The sequence below is a fragment of the Hypanus sabinus genome, chromosome 3 (assembly GCF_030144855.1).
Source record: "Hypanus sabinus isolate sHypSab1 chromosome 3, sHypSab1.hap1, whole genome shotgun sequence".
NCBI lineage: Eukaryota > Metazoa > Chordata > Chondrichthyes > Myliobatiformes > Dasyatidae > Hypanus > Hypanus sabinus.
The window spans coordinates 59,044,459-59,064,946 of NC_082708.1; the positions used below are offsets into that span (position 1 = coordinate 59,044,459).

Sequence of the window (20,488 nt, forward strand, 5' to 3'; positions counted from 1 at the left end):
ACCCATTATGAACAATGATATAAATCAAGCTTAAAAATTATAGAACTCTTTGCCAGTTTCATTGCAATAGTAAAATGAGACACTATATTAAAAAGCAACTTTAGAAGAAAAACATTTTTTTACAGCCTTCTCAAAGCTCTGCTGGATAAACGAAGTTAGGCTATGCAGAACGAATGGAAAGAAAAACAGTCTAGAAACTCGCTTTCACTGGTGTCCTAAACTGATGCGGGAGCTGCAATCTCAAATTTCTCAAAACTCTAAAGTGATCACAAAATTTAGAGACATGGAGTTGTACAGCATAGGAATAAACTCTTAGGCTCAACACGTCCGTGCCAACCATTATGCCTATCTATACTAATCCCACTTGCCTGCAGTAACTCCATATCCCTTTACAACATGCTCATTCAAGTACTTGTTAAGACACCTGTTAAATATTGTTAATATTCCTGTCTCTACCAAGTTCTCGTGCAGCTCATTCCAAATATCAACTATTCTTTGTATGGAAACATTTATCCTTCTGATCCCCTTTAAACCTCCTTCCTCTCATCTTAAACCCATGTCCTGTAGTTTTAGATATCCCTGCCATGGGAAACAGTCTCGGGTTATCTACCCCATCTTATGTCTGTTATGATTTTATATCATTTCACCCTCTAGCTTCCTTTGCTTCAGTAGGAAGCAACCCAGCCTGCCTTACATATCTCCTTACATATCTGAACCCTACAATCAAGGCAAAATCCTTGTGAATCTCTTCTGTACCTTCTTTAGCTTAATCATACCTTTCCTCAAGTGTAATAACCAGAACTGCACACAGAACTCCAAGTAGGGCCAAACCAACATCTTGCACAACTGTAACATAATGTCCTAACTCCCCTACTCAGAACCCTAGCCAATGGAGGCACATATGCCATGCCCTTCTTCACCACCTTGTCTACCTGTGTTGCCATTTCCAAAGAATGATATATTTATCCTCCTCAGTTCTACAATACATCCCCCCCCCAACCCGAGCCCGTCATTCACAGCATATATCGTGCCCTGATTTAATTTTCTAAATTGTATCACTGCACTTGCCTGAATTAAGTTCCATCTGCCATTCCCTTGCCCACTTTCTCAGTTTATTGTAACCTCAGACAACTTTTATGAATCCAATTTGGCAAGTTTGAAATCTAATTTCCAAATTCTGTGGATCAACGGTTTCTAACCTTTTGGACTAGTGTCCCATGAGGGATCTTGTCAAAGTTCTTACATCATGTAGATGCTGTCAACTGAACAGCCATTATCAATGCATTCCCTCCAACAAAGCCATACTGACTATCCTTGATCAACCCTGCCTTTCAAGCACAGGTTAATCTTGTCTGTCAGGACTGTTTCCAATAGTTCCCCTACCACTGAAGGATGAGAGTGAGTGGATATCCACATTTAGGTATTTCTTAGTGACAGTTCTCAATGCTGAGGTCACAGTAAACAAAAATCCAAAGGTACCTTCGCTGGGCTTCTTTTGACTAACACACACAAAATTCTGGAGGAACTCAGCAGATCAGGCAGCATCTATGGAGAAAAATAAAGAGTCGACGTTTAGGGCCGAGACCCTTTTTTTGATTTCTGCAATGCAGAAGCAAGTTGTCATATTGAACATTTATCAACAGAGATACCCTGACGGTCTTAAAACTAGATTTCTGAGTGAGAATGATCTTAATTTTGACTTTGAGAACAATACAGGCACCCATAGAGCTCACAGATATGAATGACAGCAACCAAAATAAATATTGATCCTGGAAGAAACTTTAAGGTGGATAAACAGCACTGCACACAGTACTTCATCTGTGACCTTTATGAATTTGTACCATAACCTCCTTGTTCTTATATTTTACATCCAAGATAATTAAGGCTAGTATCCCACATGCCTTCATCACCAACTTATCTTCTGTGTTGTCACCTTGAACATCAGGGGCCCTCTGTTCTTCAATACTCCATAGGACCTAGACTTTCATTGTGTGTGTTCTACAGTTACTAGTTTTCCACAAATTGCTTCACACTTATTGGAATTAAATTTCATCTGCCTTTGTTTTGTTTATTTTAGCAGCTGATCAATATTTCCCTGTAACTGAAGATTATACTCCTCAATATCAATAACACCACCAATGTGTGTCATCTGGAAACTTCTAATCATATACCCAACATTCCTGTACAAGCTGTTAATGCATGTTGCATATAGTTAAGGGTCCCCTGTGTTACATCCCTAATCCCAGGTTTCTAAATGGAACTCCTTTTTGTTGGAAGCCTTTCTTCTGTCTTGTTTTAACTAATTTCTCACCTGATGAATTTTTTAAACTGTGGGACTTTTTTCTGGCATTTTGAGCCTTTAAAATTTTAGAAGGAACCCATTGAAATCACATCATCTGGTGATTAGGATTCCAGTTTGAGACACTTTTCAAGAAGTTTGTCTTCAGAGATTTGTGCACATTCTGCCAAGAATGAACAGAAGCTGAAATGTGTCTGACCATTGAAATAACCCTGCTGAGGAGTCTTCAGCGTTAGTAAAAACAAGTTTTTTTTTGAGAGAACAGCTCCAGTCTTTACTTAGTTCAATATAGTTGAAAGTGAAGCTTGGGCATTACACTTACTTGGCAGGCTGGGTGCCAGTGAAACAGCAGAGATGCACAAGAAAATCTGGTCTCACAAAGATAATATTATGTATTAAAGATTTGTATCAACTCTCTCAGAAACTCCTACCAGGCAAGTAATAATGCAAAAATTGTATTTTAGTTGTGCTTTGAAATTAGATATTACAGTGCATTATTGTTCCATGCTATTCTACTCAATTAATTTTTATGAAAAACAAATTGTGAACAACCTGATTTCTGAAATCTGCAACTGTAGTACTGGCTTTTTCCTTGCGTCTTGCTCTGCTTCCAGCCACTGCACACTAGAATAGCTTTAGGACTCCATCTACTGCAGCCTTACCCCATACTACAAAGAACTTTGATGCAAAAACTAAATATATTAGGTGAATAATAAGGTAAAATAAGTTGCAAACTAGTCTAATGCAGTTTCATATGCACTATCCCTGCTTTTCCAGCACTGCACAGGTGAATGTTTCAGGATGATTACCTTTATGGATGACTTCTCAATGGTAGGTAATTAATTCATTGTGGGGTGCAGCCAATCTTCTCGGCATTACTTTCTTCTAATTTTTTTAATCAGTGCAAAGAAATGTACCAATGTGTGCAGAATATAATTTGTGCTGATATTTATGTGATCTTCCTTGGAGATTCAGTTGATTTTGATCATGGTGCTGGAAGAACTAAGGTTGCATTACAAATTTATAAGACCATAAGACATACGAGCAGAATTAGGCCATCTGACCCATCGAGTCTCCTCTGCTATTCAATCATGTCTGATCCTTTTTTTTGTCTCCTTCTCAACCCCAGTTCCTGGCCTTCTCCCCGTAACCTTTGATGCCATGTCCAATCAAGAACCTATCAATCTCTGCCTTAAATACACCCAACGATCTGGCCTCCACAGCTGCATGTGGCAGCAAATTCCACAACTTCACCATTCTTTGGCTGAAGAAATTTCTGCGCATCTCTGTTATTGAGAGGGTGCCCCTCTATCCTGAGGCCGTGCCCCCTTGTCCTAGACTCTCCCATCATGGGAAACATCCTTTCCACATCTACCCTATCTAGGCCTTTCAACATTTGAAAGGTTTCAATGAGATCCCCACTCCTCCGTATCTTATGTTTGCTTTGAAATGAGATTTTACAGTTCCTTATTTTTCCATACTATTTGATTCAGTTTTAACGAAGAATTGGAAACTTGCAACCAACAGAACCTGGGCTTCTGTACCTCCCTCTGCAACTGGATGCCTGACTTCCTAACTGGATGACCACAATCTGTGTGGATTGGAAATAACATCTCCACCTCACTGACAGTCAGCACTGGCACACCTCGGGGATGTGTGCTTAGCACACTGCTCTACTCTCCCTACGTAAAAGATTGTGTGGTTATGCACAGCTGAAATGGCATCTATAAATTTGCTGATGATGGAATTGTTGGCAGAATCTTAGCTGGTGTTGACAGGGCGTACACAGCAAGATATACCAGTTAGTGGAGGGGTGTCGCAGCAACAATCTGGCACTCACCGTCAGCAAGACCAAAGAGCTGACTGTGGACCAGGAAGGGTGAGACAAGGGAATCAATCAGTCAATCAAACCAATCCTCACAGAGGGATCAGAAGTGGAAAGAGTGAGAAATCTCAAGTTACTGGGTGTCAGTATCTCTGAGGACCTAACCTCGACACAATATATATTGATGCAGCTATGAAGAAGTCAAGGTAGCAGCTGTATTCCATTGGGAGTTTGAGGAGATTTGGTTTCTCAACTAAAACACCTGAAAACTTCAACAAATGTAGCATGGAGAGTATTCTGACTGGCTACCTCATTGTCTGGTATGGGGGGGGGGTCTACTGCACAAGATCAAAATAAGTTGTGGAAACTTATAAAAATTAGTCATCTCCATCACAGGTACCAGCCCCTGTAGTATCCAAGACATCTTCAAGGAGTGATACGCTAGGAAGGCGATTAAAGATCCCCACCACCCAGGACATGCCCCCTTTACACTAACAGGAAGGAGGTACAGAAGCCTGAAGGCACACCCTCAGCGATTCAGGAACAGCTTCTTCCCCTCTACCACCTGATTTCTAAATGGACATTGAACCCATGAACACTACCTCACTACTTTTTTTATTTCTGTTTTTTGCACTGCTTACTTTAACTATTTAGTAGATATATATGTAATGTAACTCACTTTTTTCTCTATATTTATCATATATTTCACTGTACTGCTGTCATAAAGTTAATAAATTTAAATGTTGATGATATTAAATCTGATTCTGATTTGTAAAGTCCACAATTTTAACTCTGGTTTTCTCCTTGTGTCTGACTCTGCTTCCAGAGTTGACTTAATAGAGGTGACAATATGATAAGAGGCATAGATCCAGTGGACAGCCAGAGGCTTTTTCCCAGGGTGGAGATGGCTAATATGAGGGGGCATAATTTTAATGCGATTGGAGGAAAGCATATTGGGAATCTGGATGATGGGGTGGTAAATTGGATTAGTAAGTATGCAGATGATACTAAGGTAGGTGGTGTCGTGGATAATGAAATAGGTTTTCAAAGCTTGCAGAGAGATTTAGGCCAGTTAGAAGAGTGGGCTGAACGATGGCAAATGGAGTTTAATGCTGATAAGTGTGAGGTGCTACATTTTGGTAGGAATAATCAAAAGAGTATATACATGGTAAATGGTAGGGCATTGAAGAATGCAGTAGAACAGAGTGATCTAGGAATAATGGTGCATAGTTCCCTGAAGGTGGAATCTCATGTGGATAGGGTGGTGAAGAAAGCCTTTGGTATGCTAGCCTTTATAAATCAGAGCATTGAGTATAGGCGTTGGGATGTAATGTTAAAATTGTACAAGGCATTGGTAAGGCCGAATTTGGAGTACTGTGTACAGTTCTGGTCACCGAATTATAGGAAAGATGTCAACAAAATAGAGAGAGTACAGAGAAGATTTACTGGAATGTTACCTGGGTTTCAGCACCTAAGTTACAGGGAAAGGTTGAACAAGTTAGGTCTTTATTCTTTGGAGTGTAGAAGGTTGAGGGGGGACTTAATAGAGGTATTTAAAATTATGAGGGATAGATAGAGTTGATGTGGATAGGCTTTTTCCATTGAGAGTAGGAGAGATTCAAACAAGAGGGCATGAGTTGAGAGTTAGGGGGCAAAAGTTTAAGGGTAACATGAGGGGGAATTTCTTTACTCACAGAGTGGTAGCTGTGTGGAGCGAGCTTTCAGTAGAAGTGGTAGAGGCAGGTTTGGTATTGTCATTTAAAGTAAAATTAGATAGGTATATGGACAGGAAAGGAATGAAGGGTTACGGGTTGAGTGCGGGTCAGTGGGACTAGGTGAGAGCGTTCAGCACGGACTAGAAGGGCCGGAATGACCTGTTTCCGTGCTGTAGTTGTTATATGGTTATATATGGATGTCAGAGGTAAACTTTATACACAGAGAGTAGTGGGTATGTGGGACACCTTGCTGGGGGTGGTGGTAGAGGAAGATACATGAGGGACATTTAGATACTCTTAAATAGGCATGTGAATGATAGAAAAAAATGGACTATTGGCACAACATCATGGACCAAAGGGCCTGTATTCCACTGCAATGTTCTGTGTTTTATGTATGTTTCCAGCCACTGCACACTAGACTAGTTTTAAGATTCAATATGTTGCTATTTTAACCGGTATTACAAAGACTTTTGATGCAAAAAATAATCTGGCAAGTGGTAATGCAAAAATTCTTAACATTTCCCTCATGACCAGCAGAAGTTCATTTAAGCAAATGTAAGAGTAACCTAAGGACATGTTTGATAAGAGCTTCATTATTTGCTGCTTCTTGGAATAAAGCTATCTAAAGTGCATCAGGATTGAAACTCTGAATGTTGTGGCTATGAGTTGGTAAATAGAAAAGAATTTAAGACAGTGTACGTAATGTTAATGGAAAACACATTACATCTTCATTCACCAAAATAAACACTGAATCTGAACCATCAGTAATTAAATGTAAACAGGATTTTTATTCAGGTGAATTTATTGTAATCTGAAATGTTCAAAGTTTCAGTTTATTATAATCTCGAGTCATCTCGTGAGGATGGTTGTACTTAATTGAATGTAGCAACAGACAATAGCTCCAGAAGGTAAGCTATAGGAAGATCCAGACAGAGATGGCTACAGGTCACCTCCTGGATTGATCATCCCCATCCACTGGAGCAGAGGTAAAAGACATTTTGTGATTTCACACGGCATATCAACCTTATCTGCAGACTGCTGTTTACATCTGCAGAGATGTGATCCTCAAAGAAGAACTATTTTAGGTAGAGATCACGCAGTAAGAAATATAGTGTTGTAACATGCCTTAAAGTAATTGGAGTAGGAATTCATTCACAAGTTATTCATGAACCAACACAGGAAGATGCCCACTTTGTAGACACCCCTGGCTGACTGGCTGGACAACTATGCTGTGGTTAACAATGATGATAAGGAGAGGATTACATGCTTTGCATTGGTGAATTTTATTTTGCAGACTCCTTATGAAAATGGTCAAGCAACACACACAAAATGCTGGAGGAACTCAGCAGCCTAGGCAGCATCCATGGAAAAGAGTATAGTTGACGTTTCAGGCCGAGACCCTTCATCAGGACAGGAGAGAGAAAAAAAGATGAGGATTCAGAGTTAGAAGGTGGGGGGGGGGGCGGAGGAAGAAGCACAAAATGATAAGTAAAGCGCTGGGAAGTTGATTGGTGAACAAGATAGACAGCTGGAGAAGGGGGAATCTGATAGGAGAGGACAGAAAGCCGTGGAAGAAAGGAAAGGGGGAGGAGCACCAGAAGGAAAAGCTGGTACAGAGATAAGGTGAGAGAGGGAATGGGGAATGGTGAAAGGGGGGGCATGACCAGAAGTTTGAGAAAATGAAAATTATCCCTCTGTTATGAAAATGATCTCTCTATTAGGGAGCTCCTTATATCCCATGCGGGCAAGCTAATTCACTCAGCTGGATGGTGAGGCTCTGGATGTTGGCTGCTATTTCCCTCCTACACCAGCTTCACTCCTGTATCCGAAGCATGCCTCTCAGGCTCTGGGCTCCCTGCTCTTCTTCCTCCACAATAGCTGCTGTCTTTGATTAGTTAGATTGGGAACCTACTTGACATGCACTGCACGTGGATTGTAGTTAGGAAACCTATGACAATTTCCACCGCAATTCTGGATCATTTTATATGTGCTCACTAACTGATGTTAGACAGCACACTAGTATGTGTCTCCAAGGATACATAATGTGATCTCTGCCTCTGAGCAATGCCAGCAGTTGAAAGTATCCAGCAACTTGGCTTTCCTCAACATGAAGAACTTGTGTACTTTTGGGAAATGTGACATTCACCATGATGAAATTCTTCTTATGATCCACACAACTTGGATATTTTTATTAATGAACAGGAAAGGTTTCCCTTCTGTCTAATGTTATTTTTAATGTGGTGAGTACACTGACTGGCCTCATCACCACCGGGTATGGAAACATCAATGCCCTTGAAAGGAAAAGCCCAAAAAACAGTAGTCGATACAGCCCTGTCCATCATGGGTAAAGCCCTCCCCACAAATGAACACATCTACAAGGAGCCCTATTGCAAGAAAACTGCATCCTTCATCAAGAACCCCCACCATCCAGGCCATGCTCTCTTCTTGCTGCTACCATCAGGAATGAGTTAGAGGAGCCCCAGGACTCACACCACCAGGTTCAGGAGCAGTTATTATCCCTCAACCATCAGGCTCTTGACCCAGACAGACAGACAGACAGACATACTTTATTGATCCTGAGGGAAATTTGGTTTCGTTACAGCCGCACTAACCAAGAATAGTGAAGAAATATAGCAATATAAAACCATACATAATTAAATAATAAGTTAATTATGCCAAGTGGAAATAAGTCCAAACCAGCCTATTGGCACAGGGTGTCTGACACTCCGAGGGAGGAGTTGTGAAGTTTGATGGCCATAGGCAGGAATGATTTCCTATGACGCTCAGTGTTACATCTCAGTGGAATGAGTCTCTGGCTGAATGTACTCCTGTGCCTAACCAGTACATTACGGAGTGGGTGGGAGTCATTGTCCAAGATGGCATGCAACTTGGCAGCATCCTCTTTTCAGACACCACCGTCAGAGAATCCAGTTCCACCCCCACAACATCACTGGCCTTACAAATGAGTTTGTTGATTCTGTTGGTGTCTGCTACCCTCAGCCTGCTGCCCCAGCACACAACAGCAAACATGATAGCACTGGCCACCACAGCCTCATAGAACATCCTCACAGAGAGGATAACTTTACTCAATTTCACTCACCCCATCACCGAACTATTCCCACCACCTATGGACTCACTTTCAAGGACTCTTCATCTTCTGGATATTTATTGCTTATTTATGTATTTATTATAATTATTTTGTTTGTTTTATTATTTTTAGATTTGCACAATTTGTTGTCTTTTACACACTGTTTGTCTTGTGTGCGATTTTTCATTGATTCTATTTTGTTTCTTGTATTTACTGTAAATGCCCGCAAGAAAATGAATCTCAGGGTAGTATATGGTGGCAAATATGTACTTTGATAATAAATGTACTTTGAACTTTGATCATCCCAAACTCATGCTTCCAAAACTATCAATATTTCCTGGGAGATGCAAAGAAGAAAATGTTGGCTTAATCTCAGATATTTGTTCTCCTTTCATGTTACCATCTGCATGAAATATAATATACTTTCTTGTTATTAAGTGTCACAGCATACAGAACAGGTCAAGCCAAAGAGTTTTGGAAGTCTAGCTACGTAAATACCATCTCTAACAACGAAAATACTCAGACTGATAATGTGATAATGAGAAAACATTTAGATTGCTGGATAAATTTCTTTTTTAGAACCTTCATCACTGTTTTCTCATCAAATAAAAGGAAAATGTATTTAGATCTTACACTACGGAATACTAAACATACAACTTCAACTATATGAAGCAAGTCATTTGACCTCTAGCTGATTCCTAATGTCTTAAATGCAAGACGTTATCAGTAGCTTTCACTTCACCTTTTCCTGAAACATCCTTCCGTTCCCATTCCACAGACACTTGCCTCTGTGCATGTCCCTCCCTATTTTTTCCTCTTTGCTCTTCCAAATGCACCCCTCAGCACTGCTCCAATATCTGCATCTCGGTTTTCAATTCACTGATTTCCACTGATCCAAATTCTTTACATATTAAGACTTCAATTGAAACTTCTCTTTTAGATCAAACTTTCAGTGACACATACTCCAAAGTGACACTTACACCAAACTTAGAATTTAAAAAAATAAACAGAGTACTTTTAAACACTGAAATATTGAAAGGGTTTGGTCTTCAAAGGGAACTGGGTGACTTTGCAGAAAAAAATCACTTAAAGTTACCATGCAGGTATGATGAGCAATTTCCAAAGCAGACTGCCACTCCAATTATACTTGTCACTGGGGAGATGGCACATGGAATATCATTCACAACTCCATTCTCCTTATCTTATACACATACAATGTACGGAGAATTACAAATGTTCAGCAGATTATTTCCTGGATGGCACGTGTGTTTGGGAAGATGGATTATTCCAAGAGAAGACCAAGCCCAGTCTGCTATTCTAATGTAGAAAGTGTTAATAAAATACATAATTCTTTTGAGAGAGAATATGCATTAGAAGACAGAAACACATATCCCGGTACAATTAACACTGGCAGCCTAAACAGACTAGTTTTCTATCTCACATGTGTAATGGTCTGTTATAAATGCAAGGATTTTATATAAGATACAGAAGATCACCATAAGCTGTAACCCTTTCTGGCACATTTAAAATAAGCAGCTAATTTCAGAAATACAAACAATATTGGTCCAAAAATTCAACTGCATATGCATATGTTATATGATAAGCAAATGTATTTTACATTTGCAATATTAATGTTCATTGCAGTAATGACCTTGTAGCACGCATAGTGCATAATACAGTTTTGGAGCTTGTGTTTCAGTGTCATAATGTGTCTGCACATGTGGTGTGCCAAGTACTCAGTGATAACAATCACCATCAGAGCACATTTTACATCATTATATTCTTCTAAGATGCAATAATAGACCAGTTTATAATCAATTATTCAGACAGTGGAATGCTGTGAGTGCTCCAACTCTATTTTGGGTATTCACTACAATATCCAATTCAGCAGTGAAGAAGTAAGATGTGTGCCTATCTGGCATTCTTCACAATAGTTCAGACTGAGTCACCTGCCTGACATCGGCAGCAGTTCCAATTGAGAACCACCACTTTATTATAATACAGTGCAAAAGGTTTCCAGTTCATGTGCAGCTCCCATGTTAACATGTGCAATTTTACAGAGCCTTACACCGAACAAATGCATAAAAGTCACCCTTCAGCAGCCCTAATCAAGCGAGTGCAGTATCATCTCATGTGCTGTTGTAGCACCTCCTGTGCTAGAGAAGATGGGAAATAACAGAACCTCGCCTACAAATCTGGAATAATTTGCTGTTCTGTGTGCTTCACGAGCTGTGGCTCAAACAGACCGTACTACTATTCCAGGCTCTGAGCAACACTGTGATAAAAATATTGAGATAATTTATATTCTACTGAGAGGAAGCTAAGGAAATGAATCCACAACCGTCTTGTCGGCAAATACTGATACATGTTTGGCTGCTGATCATCCCGCACAGATGCTCCTAGTTACTTTCTTCATTTGAATTCAATGTCATGATGTTTAACAACAATTTGTGGCACATGGGAGCTATTGGGAAAAATATTTTTTAAGGGAAATCTGCTGAATGTGTCATCTATTCTTCACAAATAAATGCAGTGCAGCTAAAAGTCATTGAGGACAATATACAGTATATTTTGGCTGTCTCTCAAGTGGTTAACCTTAAGCTTGTCTAGAGCATTTTGAAATGGGTATAAAATCGTGACCTTGTCAGGAATACCCGTGTGCCAATTCCCTCTCACTCCCACATTTTCTTTTCCCCTTAATTTTATTATTTTCAGTATTTTTAAAATTCTCAGTTCAGGTCAGCACCCTTCATTTACTTTGAAGAAATAAGAGTCAAGAGGAAATTGACATAGGTAGACTATCTGTTTGTAGCTATTTAAAATGGCCAAGATTTACAGAGACAAGGAGTATTTTCATATTACCAAGTTTAGCAAATGATTTTTTTTTAAATCAGTAAATTAAGTGAGATGAAATTTGAAAGCAAATTAGCAACAAAAATCTAAATATTTCTTCTTACATGTTAAATAAAGGTATACAGCAAAAGTAAATGAGTGACACTTGGAAACAACAGCAAGAAATTTTTTACTCCTTCTCAATTCTGACCAACTATAACATTGATTATTTCCCCACAGATTCTGCCTGATTTGCCGAGTGTTTCCAGGAATTTTGCTTAATTTTAGACAAGAAAAATTATGATGGTGATACAAGGAAATAGATTTTTCTCATCTAGTTTCACAGCGGGGGCCTTGAAAACATTCTGTGAACTGTAGGGAGCCAAAGATTCTCAAGAATGGGGGAATAAAATTAATTGCTATTAGGAAAGAGAGAACACTGGTTAAATTAAAGAGACAAAAACTTAAAAAGAAACCCTATACAAGACAATCTGTAGTTCTAACAATGAACCACAGATCTCTATATTGCAGATTGAAATATATACTACATAGTGCTCAGAAAATCTTTATTTAATTAGACAACATCAACAAGGTTTTAAAAAAGGTTTGAAAAATCTCATCAGGTTTATTAATATACCAGCTAGATAAATAACAGCTGTAGTATTTCCATACACTTGTGAAAATGTAGTAAATAATAAATTGCAAATTGGAGTGAATAGTTTAGCAGGTAAAAAATCAAAGGGCAGAAGATACAGAGCTGGAACAAACAAGCAACTTCCAGGTTGGCAGGCTGTTACCAGAAAATTCACACTGACCTTCAGCTATTTAAAACGCACACTAAAGGACAGGACAGCATGTCATGTCTCCAAAACAATATAAAACCTCAAATAAAATGAGCTGGAAGGGGCCAGAGAGTCTACAAAACAACTCAGGCAGGTTAAATAAATAAGCATGAGGAGAGTTATGTGGGAAAACTTGAGGTTATTCACTTTGGCCAAAAACTCAGTAGGCTTGGTACTGAGGAGAATGTTTAGTCACACTACTGAGATAATTACAAAGTGTTAGAATAAAGCATCTGAAATGAGGAAACATTTCCTTACCCAAAAGGTTATGGAGTTTTGGAATCATCTACCACAAAAGGTTGTGGATACTGTCACAAGAGATTGCTAGATTACTGAATATTAAAGTAATGAAAGAATATGAGATTTATGTAGAACGATGGTGTGATAAAAGATCTTTTGTGATCTTACTGGATGTGCGGTAAACTCAAACACATGCTTATTTGACATGCACCATTTTAAAGGTACACAACTTGATATTGCACATTTTCCACTGTCCATATTTTCCAGGACTTCTAGTCAAGATGGTGCCTGCGTACAACACTCCTTTGGCCGACATCATGTTGATAGATCATGAAACCAGCTTTTTCACTTCTTTTACGTCGTTTACGTTTGTTTCTCAACTTAAATGAGGCTCTGGAACTGTTGGAGTCTGTTTTGCTGTTTGGAGATCATTTGGGTGTTCCAGTGCTCTGCATTCTCCGAGAGGATTCTGGGAGGCAGAGACAGCTTGAGCGAACCTTGAGGCGAGAAGGCTGCAGGACAGGCGTGAGCTAATATTTGGCTCCATTTCACCGATTATAGCTTCCCTTGTTTGCTGATTAAAGCGATGAGGGAGATTGAAGCATCGAAGCGAGTGCAGAGGGCGAGCGTCAGCCGCTCGTCTTTTAGTAAGTTGCTCTGTACCAGAGAGGGGAGAGCCTGTCGCCACGCCCAGAGGATGTTGCCCAGGTTTTTTCGGTGTTTTGGATGTGAACTTGGACTATAGGCTCTATTTCTGTTTTATAGTTTTTTATATGCTGTGTTTTTTTCACCTGATCTTCTCAGAATTTTCTTTTGTGCGGGGAGGGGGATTTGGGGGTCGATGTGTTTGATCCATTTTTATTGATTTTTTGTGTGGGAGGAGGGATTGGGGATTGATATGCCTATTCCATTTTATTAGTTTTTCTGTGTGGGAGGAGGGATTTGGGGGTTGATGTGCCTGTTCCATTTCTGGGTGTGTGTTTTTTTTTGCAGGAAGGTGGGATCTGTGGGTTGATGATCAGGCTGCCTGGTTTCATAGCTACCCGGAGAATTGAAGAATTTCAAAGTTGTCTACTTTGATAATAAATGAACCTTCGAACCTTGGTCACTTAAATGAAAATAACCCATTCTGTGACTAACTGTAAAACAACAAATTGCAATCTCTACAGTAAAAGAATAAAGGCACAAGGGAATTATTTTATTTAAATGTGCAGGAATGTTTTTAAATTGTGTCACCAACAGCAAATCAAAGGTTTGTAGGGAAGTTCAGCAGTTCACCATAGTGTTTTGTGCAAAATGAAATGCAGGCATTAACACAAAGTTGCAAAAACACTTGACAGGTTCTGTGGTACCCAACTCCAAGGTAACTTCAGGTCAGGTGCAATCCATAAAGGAACAGTCTCATCCAAAATCAGTGAAAGGATCAAATAAGTTGAGCAGCCATTCGATTAAGACAAGAAGCTAATATACATAAAGCACTGATCACAGTTAATTCTTTAATCATCTTACAGGAATCAAAAGAAAAATATTAAGAACATGGATGGGATTTGGAAAGTTTCTGGTCTCCGTTTTATAGGAAAGTGTGGAGGCTTTAAAGAGGATGTAGAAGAGGCTAACTAGGATGCTGCCTGGATTAGAGGACGTGCTAAGAGAAGACGTTAGACAAACATGGGTTGGAATGGCCAACACAGAGGGAAAACCTGATAGAAGTCTATAAGATTCTGGGAGGCATAAATAGACAGCTGATATCTTCTACCTATAGTCTTATATTGGAGGGTATGCATTAAAGGTGAGAGGGGCAAGTTCAAAGAAAAGGTGCAGGACAATTTTTTTTTAACAGAGTGGAGGTAGGTGGGTGATGGGGGGGCACTGGCAGGCACTGCCAAGGATGGTAGTGGAGGCAAATATGATAGACAGGCACATAAATGCGCAGAGAATAGATACTGTGTAGGCAGAAGGGATTTCGTTAGGCATTTAATCACTAGTTTAATTAGTTAATCAAAACAACATGGGCTGAAGGGCCTAATCCTGTGCGGTACTGTTCTATATTAACCATATAACAATTACAGCACGGAAACAGGCCATCTCAGCCCTTCTAGTCCGTGCTGAACGTTTACTCTCACCCAGTCCCACTGACCTGCATTCAGACCATAACCCTCCATTCCTTTCCTGCCCATATACCTATCCAATTTTTTTTAAATGACAAAATCGAACCTGCCCCTACCACTTCTACTGAAAGCTCATTCCACACAGCTACCGCTCTCTGAGTAAAGAAGTTCACCCCCATGTTACCCCTAAACCTCTGCCCCCGAACTCTCAACTCATATCCTCTTGTTTGAATCTCCCCTACTCTCAATGGAAAAAGCCTATCCACGTCAACTCAATCTATCCCCCTCATAATTTTAAGTACCTCTATCAAGTCCCCCCTCAACCTTCTACGCTCCAAAGAATATAGACCTAACTTGTTCAACCTTTCTCTGTAACTTAGGTGCTGAAACTCAGGTAACATTCTAGTAAATCTTCTCTGTACTCTCTCTATTCTAAGATATTGAACTTTCTTTAATTACTTAAAATAATTAATCATAAACTAAATGAAATAGAACTCACTAGATACAAAATTGTTCCTCAAGGCATCGAAGTTCCTTTGTAGTAAACACCTCTGAATAACAGTATTCTGTTGTACAAAGGCTTGAGGTTTTCGTTGTTTTTACACAGTGATAATGCTGATGCTTCAACAGCACTACAACTGCAAAAACCAGATGACCAAGATTATTTTAATTTAAGATAGTTGGTGGTCCTTTCGGATTGCTAATGGATACCAGCGATTACAGGTTAAGATTGCACAGAAGTCAATTAAGAGATCATTGAAATTGGAACAAGAAAGCTGTACCTGCCCGATCATGAAACCTAACCTCCACCTGTCGCTCACTGCTTATTTGCAGCCACAATGTCCGCCATTCAGCGATCGCAGAACGACATGCAGGACTTCCAGCTGAGTTCAGCAGAGCTACCCTGTTGCAGGTTCCACTTGACAAGCAGCAGTGTGACGTGACTGGCCCTCTTTTCACTGGCTTCTGTCATTTCACAGGAGATCAACACGGAAATTCTTGGTGGTATTTCTCAGCTGGGTCCAGAGCATGTGGCAGAGACTGATCTTGCTGGAGGGGATGCAGCGGGAAGGTAGCTGGCTCAACAAATGAGAAGATACTACACCGTTCCAGACACTTTCAAATTGGTAATTAGGTAGTTACCATTTCATTTCCAATTTTTAACCAGGCTCATGAAGTGGGAGGCTGACATTATCAGACACATTGTCCATTTCACAAGCCCCCAATTTTACAAATTATGTAAAGGATAATACATTCTGAATTTGAATCTAGGTTTCTGAAATCTCTCCTTCATCAATTGTACTAGCTATGCAATATAGTAGTGGTTGCAATTTTGGAATACACCAATAGCTTTGCTGATAATGAAATAATAATCATTGTCGTTTAATTACAGATTAATTTTCAATTGAAGACATTGTTTGATTAACACGTAACTACATTAACAGGAGTGCTTAACTAAGGCAGCAATACATTGCCTGGGCAACAGCGTAGTAAAGCACAATGAGTTTGTGTGAATATGAATTTAGGTCACATTGCTAAAGTGGTTGAGAAAGGAATGACTAAAAGTTATTCAAGCTTCCTTCTTAAATACACAGAGCTACAGGAGACCCGAACATTACAGCTGAGCTCAAAGAGAGATGAGAAACTTTATGTTTTACACAAAAGAAAGTAAAAGATAATAGGTGTAAGTTCTTCCCTTTCCATAAGGCAATTATGTATGCAGGATTGAAATGGGAATAGATCCACTACAGTCCAATGGAAGAGAACAGAAAGGCCAGAGGAATTTGGCCCAAATATGCAACATGCAACTCCTAAGATAAATCAAAGGTTTATAAAGTGGAGATGTTAAGAGATTCAGAAGGCTTTGTTTACTTATTCTCAAGACATTCTGTTCACAAGATGAGTGTCAAGCAGTTTTAAATACAAGTTGTAATAAAAAGAAAGCAGGTGCTAAAAGTAGGAAGAGTTGATAACAACTTGAAATGCACCCATGTATGAATGCTAAAACATTGAATAGTGTAATTCCAACACTAAAGGGCAGGAATCCAATACATAGGAAAAGCTGTGTACTACAGAACTGTGGCATCAGTAATATAAATATTTCAAACTAAGTTTGTGATCTTGAGGAATGACAGAGTACGTCCCAGGTGCGGAACTGGTCTTCAAGGATTGGGGCAGTCTAACGGGGGAAATCATGGAGGACACACAGATACAAGGTTGTAACAAGACTGTTAATGATTATGTTGGTGGGACATGACCCTGCTTTTTTTTCCCCCATGTGTTTTACATGAATTAGTTGAACTGGTTCTGAAGTTTTTATTCACCAATAAGTCATTTTGAAATCTAAGGATGTGTTGCATTTGAAATTTGATTGGAAGCACTTTGTCCTGAACTTTGGTGCCAGAGGAAGTTTGCTGCAGTGTGTGCTGTGTGATTTGCAGTATTGGGAAGGAAGGCTGCGTTTGCAGTGCTCGTGTTCCCTGGACTCAAGCAGAGGAGGCAGACTGTGACATCAGTTAATGAGTAAAATACACTGAGCTCATTGTTTCTATAATGGAATGATTGCATTGATGCAGTTGACCAGCAAATCAACCTTACGCATTTCCATGCCACACGACTTCAATCTCCATTGTTACCTTTTCTTGTACACACAGTTCCAAGACAATTGTGGCACAATTAGCAGAAGACAGCAGAGGTGCAATGGAGATGTCTGTATAGTGGCAGGAAGGGATAAGCATTCTGTGCTTACAAGTCTTGGCTTCATATTGCACCATACTGTTGTGAGCGGTGGACTGGACTGGACACACTGGACTGGCTGACAAGCAACAAATCAACCAGTACTGGAATGGGAGCTACAAAATCAAAATCACTGACACTCCGAGGAAGATCAGAAGATTTGCATCCACAGACCAAACTTGAATGCCACTCTCAAAACCTTTCAGCAGCAGCAGTCTGAACTTGCATGGCCACAAGCTGAATTTGTCTGAGCTCCTGTTGCAGGCTTTCGCAAATAAAATGAAGTGAGGCATTTCATGTTTGATGAAACCCGTAACACATTCTAATGAACTCCAAGACCAACACCCAAAGGCACGCTAAGACTCTTTATGTAAAAGAAAATCATCACATCAGACCAAATTGAAACCCCCAATTCAATGTCAGTGGATGTGAGTTATGTACGTTTCTCCCAATTATGTTACCCCACACTGTGGCAGACAGCTGAGCCCCCACTTCAGCACGCAGACAGTTGGACTCTTCTTCTCGTGCTGGAATAGAAGCTGAAGATTCAGCCATCAGCACTGTATGATATCTAGAACCTGCTAAAATTCAAATGGCTAACCAACAATTAAATAATGGGAAAGATCGTCTCCAAAATTCATTTGGTCACTAGGATTATAGTAGCCCAACCAGCATAACGTTGAATCAGATTCCAGAAAGCTGCCTGACATTGTACAGATACTTGCAGGCAGGCCCGTCAAAAGCCAGGAGTTTCACTGTACCATTATAAGCCTTCTTGTAGCAGTTTCCTGATCATAATCCTCATCAGACACACGGATGTAATAACACTGGGCAAATTCATTCTCCGAGAAGCTGACACCTGGGGTTACACCTTGTCTTGCCAGTACTATACTTACTGGAATCTAATAATGGACTGTATCCAACACTTCTAAGGTAACCTGTGCAATGTGTGATTTTAAATATCTGAATGGATGGGGGTAAACAATGGACCAAGAGACAGATCCCCTCATCTTAACTCTCTTGCTGCCAAGCTGCAAACTGGCCGGGGGGCTTCCAGGTTCTTTGGGGGGAAAAATGTCCGATGGGTAAGGGTAGGGGGATGTCTACACAATCTGCAGGCTTTAAATCATAAAAGATCTTTGCCCGAGGAGGAAGTGGAATCTGAGAAGGTGACTAGTTATGAGCATACCATTACTTTCAATATGCACCAGCACTAGCCACGGAAGTACATAATGGCCATTCCAATAATATCTCACCCTCTCCCCAAAAGGCAGGGTGTGTGAGGGGAAACTTTATCACCTGTGTGATAAAGGTGAGTTGCTGCTGTTAGCCCCAGCTATGTGACACGTCTTTCTGCTTGAAGGAAGGACGTATAGTACTGAGTTCCATGAAATATGTTTGGATGAATGAGTTAATCTAGAGTTAAGTGTGCTTGTGGGCTCTGAGATGTTGGTCATAAGAACTGATGGAGAAGCAAAAAGTCTGTGGGTTTCTATTATATAAGCTTTATGAATTTGGACCCAGATGCTGTTAGCTGGAGGTTTTTGGTAGGTGTGTCTTGAGGTAGTACTCCTGAATGTGTCATGAGATTCTTTGATTCAGGCTTGGAGGACTTCCTGGTCCCTTGCAAGCACAGGACATGTATCTATTTCTTCATGTTATCTATCAAGACTTCAGTGCTCTACTAAAAATCCTGGTGGCCACTCTCATCTGTGTTCAGCCAGGGATTGCAGAAAGGCTAGATGACTTCCACCACCAGTTCAGTCTGAAAACACATCCATCCACTTGAAGAGATACAAAATGGTTTAAACCATTAGTAACAAGCTTGAAGTGGCACCAGCCACTTGTGAAATTCAACCTGGTGGTGAAGTGCTCTGTCAATAATCAGTACAGTTAACACTATTAGACCAGAAGACCATAGGGCAAAGGAACAGAATTAGGCCGGATCATTGAGTCTGTTCCACCATTCCATCTTGGCTAATTTATTATCCCTCTCAAACCCATTCCCCTGCCTTCTCCCTTTGACCTTTAACACCCTTACTAATCAAGAACCCATCAACCCCCGTTTTAAATATACCAAATGATTTGGCTTCCACAGCTGTCTGTGGCAATGAATTCCACAGATTCACCACCCTCACGACCGGTCTGGTCACTGAAATCACAGTGAGCAAACAGCATGGAGTTTGACTGCTCTCATTTTACAGTGTTCTGCAGATTTTACACTATTAAAACTAGTAAAATTAAATGCAATTTAAAACATGAAATCACTTTTAAAATTTCTAAGGTTTTCCATCACAGTAAATACAAGTAATATCTTGTTCCTTACTTCTTTCTCAATGGCACAAAATTCCAATGTAATGAATGAGCTCAGGCTTCAGTGTGCTATACGCAGACTCCCCCAGCATGTACACCGGGGGAAACGAAGCTGGTTTCACTCCACTGCTGAGAGTCCCAGCTCAATCTCTGTGCTCACATGGGAACCTGAGACATTCTTAGGTCAAAAAGTATTGCCATTTCCAACTAAAATAGCTGGTATTTCACGAGAAAGCCTGGATAAAAATATTTGCCTTTTAAACATCAAAGAGAAAAAAAATCAAACCATTAGTACGATGGCCTGCAAGTGTACATTTCAATTTTATGACTCATAACTCATGATATGACTAAATAAAACACTTAATAACTGACATCAAATAATCAAAAAGGTCCCATCGCATATTGGTAAATTTCATGCATTTCCACTTGCACTTATTGAAGCCAGGCAGAGTTTCCACCTGACGGACTTGATAAAAAAGAAAGTACATTT

The 20,488-nt window shown here is 40.0% G+C and overlaps 1 protein-coding gene across 10 annotated transcripts in view; it reads right to left on the reverse strand.

The window, feature by feature from the left end:
• LOC132391364 (neuronal PAS domain-containing protein 2-like) overlaps positions 1-20,488 on the reverse strand; it is a 122,156-nt gene that overhangs the window by 82,593 nt on the left and 19,075 nt on the right. For 5 of the 10 annotated variants that reach the window (XM_059964445.1, XM_059964443.1, XM_059964447.1 and 2 more), the window contains one exon: positions 1,480-1,545. The exons of 4 other annotated variants lie outside the window; for them this stretch is intronic. The gene's annotated coding sequence lies outside the window, so the exon portion shown is untranslated. Of the gene's footprint in view, positions 1-1,479; positions 1,546-20,011; positions 20,030-20,488 lie in introns of those variants that run through there. One more of the 10 variants, XM_059964449.1, reaches the window with a different exon arrangement.